Raw genomic sequence first — 5,330 nt, 5'->3', positions numbered from 1 at the left:
GCCCAACATTGAGTCGAGAATGCTCGCGTCACGCCAGCGAGCTCATGTGTGTACAAAAACTTTAATCTGTCAATCATTTTCTCAAGCGGAGAGTATGCGAAGCGATTCTAGCTTTTCGATAATGCCGCAGATTATCAGTGGATAGTAATTAATTATCATTTTACCTTTATTTTCATTCCTAGAACTTTTGCAAATAAAAGGAAAAATAGAAAAGTTGTATTTTTTACTGCTCTACACATATACCATCAACTGCTCTAACTTGGGACTACAGTAACTTGGTCTAATGTCGACACCCCACCTCTAATTCCAACACCCTTTTTATCAGCTGAAATTTATAGAAAGGCTGAAACTGTTTTTCTTTGCTTAGTGGTCAGAGAGGAATAATCCTTTTTCAATCAGTGATTCAAGCTTATCACATATTATTCCTTTCTCTAACCAGACAATCTCAATCGAACGGAATCGACGATCGAACCATTCGAACCAAATCGAACGCAATCGACCAATTGAAATTCGATTGTCGAACGCAATCGAATCTCAATCGAATATTACCGCAATTTTTAGATTCGATTGATATTCAAATGCGTTCGATCGTCGATTCATTGACCCCTGGATTGTTCATGGCATAATTTCTACGGGAAATCGAAAGTAATTTCATTCGGCTTGTGATGTTTGAGAGCTTGGATGTTGGGAAGCTGCAAGAATAAAGCCAGACATTCTCAATCGAACGGAATTGACGATCGAACCAGTCGAACAACAATCGAACCAATCGGACATTACCCAGAATTTTGATGTTCGATTGAGATTCGATTGCGTTTGACAATCGAATTTCAATCGGTCGATTGCGTTCGATTTGGTTCGACTGGTTCGATCGTTGATTCCGTTTGATTGAGATGGTCTGGCTCTAAAGAAGGGTGTCGGAATTAGAGGAGGGGTGTCGATATTAGACCAACTTACGGTATCTGACAAGTTGGGACAGCAATTCGGCTACCATTTCACCAAACCTCTTAAGTCATTTGATTAGATTTAATGAACGACGTATTAAACCAGACGGTGTCAATCGAACGAATCGAACGCCGAATCAATCGAACGCAATCAAATAATTTTCGCAAAAAACCGCAAAAACTAAAAAGTGATGATGTCAGCAAAGCTTGTTTTTTAAATAACTCCTGTTCGGCTAATGGTAGAAACATGAAACTTGGACAAAAGTTGCACATCATTAAAAGGATTCTTTTTCAAAAATTATTTTTTGAAATTTTGCTGACATCAGCACTTTTTTGCAAACTTTCGTATTTTGCTGTTTCTGCTGACGAAAGCAAAACTTTGAAAAATTTTTTTTTGCAAAATGATCCTTTTAATAATACACAACGTTGGTCCAAATTTCATTTCAAAACGGCTTGACTTTGAAACCTTGTCGCAAGCTGACTATTTCACTTCAGATCCTGAAATTTTCACCAGGGACTCACAATAGATAGGTCATTACACAGACTAGGGTTTACCGGCCCCGGGATTTCCACTTTAGCCTGTACAACGAAAACTTGTCTTCAGTGTTCCGTCAAACATCATAGAGAACTCTAACCTTTCATTAACATACATGAATGGAAAGCTTGTTTTCTTTTCTTTCAGAAAAACAGGTCGTGATTACCTATCGATTCTATCGGCTAATCGATCTAATCCATCGATTACTTATCGATTATTTATTACTCAAGATTATCGATTATATCGATTAACTACGCCTGGATTTCTATTTCTATTTCTATCTATTTATTTGCATAAGCCTAAAAAAGCTAACATCGCAAATATTTAACAAAAACTTGTTTATAAAAATAAAAAAGTATAAAAAGGAAGAAGAATATTATACAATAATAAATAGTTATACAATAATCAGGCAAAATTCCAAGCACTCTGGTCACTGGCCGTTTTTTTACTTAGAAATTGAGTTTTGGCTTTCGAAAGTAACCAAAATTTTTTATGAAACCCCTCAAGGCCACTTATGAAGGGTTTATTTTCAAGGATTAAGCATTGCATTTGCGAAAATAGAAAGAAATGTATTGAATTGAATTTATTTTCAATCATCATGGAAAGAATACATTTTGATTTTGCTCACTATCTTCATCTTTTTGACAGTTTTGTACACAAAATACAAATTCTCCAAATATTGAGTTTTGAAGCTCAATTCAAAATTGAGTATTTTGGCCGTATAACGGCCACAAAAAAGTGCTTGGAATTTTCACTGATAATGAATAGTAATAAATAGTAAGACAGTAAAAATAATAAAAAATGTTAAAATATATTGAATAAATAGTTTATTAGTTTAAAATTCTAAAAAAAAAAAAAGGCGCAATTCGAAAAAGTTGGTGATCATCAAAATACCAAAAACTTAACAAAAGAAAATTTAATGGGGAAAAAGAAAACGAGGGTATTGAGGAGTGTAAATGCTCAAACCTGAAGGTAAGGATAACAGAAAGGCGGGAACTTAAGAATCTCGAAGTATAGGTGTTCTTAGTCATAATAAATTAGGTTTCATATGATTTTTCTACTTCTGCTATAAATTTATTTCTATCTAATATATTTGATATCTTTGATGCGTAGGGTGTGGCGTCAAAACCCAAAGTCAAAAAATTCAAGATGTAGTATTTTTTTGTGAAAATTTAACCTATTCCAAGACATTTTGCACAATTTTTAAGGTCAGAAGTCCAAAATTGGTTGTTTCCCCCTGGGGGTACCGATTCGCACTATCGTCAAAAATAGTGAAAAATGGCTATTTTTGGCCTCTTTAAGCCCTAAATTAGGTTGAAAACATCTCTAATCACCTTGAAAGCATTTCTTAGGTTAAATTCCTTTGGGACAAAACAAAAAAAGTTGAATGGAAGTGATAATTAGCTCGAAAAATGTAAAAATAGGCTATTTTTGGCCGATTTTGGGGGGAAAAATGAAAAAATGCAAAAAAATGCTATTTTCCAATTTAAATAACTTTTTAAATAATTTTGCCACAGATCTGAAAATTTCAGGAGTGAAAGTATACCAAAAATACTCTGAAAAAATGTTAATTTGAAAATCTAGAAATATTCTGAAAATCCATAATGGCGGCATAAAAATTGAAAAAAAAGCAAAATTCCAGATTTCAGCGTAGAGATAGGGTAGATCGTCAACTCCCATTTTTAGCATGATGTCAAAAAATTCAAAGTGTAGTATTTTTTGTGAAAATTTAATCTATTGTAAGACATTTTGCGCAATTTTTAACCTCCTAGGTCAAAAATCCAGCATTCCCCAGGGGGGTCTTTGATTCACACTAAAGCAAAAAATGAGTAAAAATGGCATTTTAAGACTATGAAAGCCCAGTAAAGGGTCAAAATGGTTTGTAAATGGTGTCTTGCACTAATATTCAACATAAAAAGACAAAATAACCCCAGGGAGATCGCTCAATGTTTCAATTTCAAGCTAAAAAGGCTGATTTTCTCGGATTCTGGGTAGCAAAATGCATGAAAGCAGCATTTTTGAGGAGACACAACTTTTAAACTTTTTAAGGTATACACTTGAAATTTTCAGCAATGAAACACTTCAGAGAAAGCTCCAGGAAAAATCAATTTTGAGTTTTCAAAAATTTCCTATAAATCCATAATGGCGCCCTAGAAATCGAGTTTTCATGCTAAATGCCAATATTTCAAGCTAAAACTTGGTTTTTTCAGGCTAAAATCTCAAAAATGATTTCATATGGTGTTCTGAAATCTTTGGATCTTGGAAGTATTCTGAAAATACTCTGGGAGAATCAAAATGGTTTGGGTCAGAAATTTGCCTAAGTCTGCCTTTATTGTATTGCATTTCCCACTAAAACGCAATATTTAGAGTTAAAGTCCAATTTTCACAGGCTAAAATCTCAAAAATGGTTTCAAATGGTGTCCTGAAGTTTTTTGGTGTTGAAAGTATTCTGAAAATACTCGGGGAGAATCAAAATGGTTTGGGTCAGAAATTTGCCCTAGTCTGCCATTATGGTATTGCATTTCCAACTAAAACGCGATATTTAGAGTTAAAGTCTAATTTTCTCAGGCTAAAATCTCAAAAATGGTTTCAAATAGGGTCCTGAAATCTTTTGGTGCTGAAAGTATTCTGGATATACTCTGGGAGAACCAAAATGGTTCGGGTTAGAAATTTGCCAAAGTCCGCCATTATGGAATTGTATTTCCCACTAAAACGCAATATTTGGAGCTAAACTCTAATTTTCTCAGGCTAAAATCTCAAAAGTGGTTTCAAATAGGGTCCTGAAATCTTTTGGTGTTGAAAGTATTGTGGAAATACTCTGGGAAAACCATGTGATTTTCCTTGAGTGTTCCCAGAATACTTTCAACACCAAAAGATTTCAGGACCCTATTTGAAACCTTTTTTGAGATTTTAGCCTGAGAAAATTAGACTTTAACTCTAAATATCACGTTTTAGTATGAAATGCAATACCATATTGGCAGACTTAGCCAAGTTTCAAACCCAAACCATTTTGGTTCTCCCAGAGTATATCCAGAATACTTTCAACACCAAAAGATTTCAGGACCCTATTTGAAACCATTTTTGAGATTTTAGCCTAAGAAGATAAGACTTTAACTCTAAATATCGCGTTTTATAGTGGGAAATGCAATACCATAATGGTGGACTTTGGCAAATTTCTAACCCGAACCATTTTGATTCTCCTGAGTATTTCAGAATACTTTCAACACCAAAAATTTCAGGACACCATTTGAAACCATTTTTGAGATTTTTAGCCTGAGAAAACTAGACTTAACTCTAAATATCGCGTTTTAAGTGGAAATGCAATTCCATAATGGCGGACTTTGGCAAATTTCTAACCCACACCATTTTGATTCTCCCAGAGTTTTTCCAGAATACTTTCAACACCCAAAGATTTCAGAACACCATTTGAAACCATTTTTGAGATTTAGCACAAGAAAACCAAGTTTTAGCTTGAATATTGGTATTTAGCATGAAAACTCATTTCTAGGGCGCCATTATGGATTTATAGGCAATATTTGAAACTCAAGTTTGATTTTTCTGGAGCTTTCTCTGAAGTGTTTCATTGCTGAAAATTTCAGTGTTTACCTTAAAAAGTTTAAAAGTTGTGGGTCCTCAAAAATGCTGCTTTCATGCATTTTGCTACCCAGAATCCGAGAAATTCAGCCTTTTTAGCTTGAAATTGAAACATTGAGCGATCTCGCTGGGGTTATTTTGTCTTTTTATGTTGAATATTAGTGCAAGACACCATTTACAAACCATTTTGACCCTTTACTGGGCTTTCATAGTCTTAAAATGGGCAAAAAATGCCATTTTTTCACTATTTTGACAATAGT

Source organism: Clytia hemisphaerica, unplaced genomic scaffold (assembly GCF_902728285.1).
Source record: "Clytia hemisphaerica strain Z4C2 unplaced genomic scaffold, Clytia hemisphaerica genome assembly, whole genome shotgun sequence".
Classification (NCBI taxonomy): domain Eukaryota; kingdom Metazoa; phylum Cnidaria; class Hydrozoa; order Leptothecata; family Clytiidae; genus Clytia; species Clytia hemisphaerica.
The sequence above is the reverse complement of the archived record's forward strand: the minus strand, read 5'-3'. Positions refer to the sequence as shown.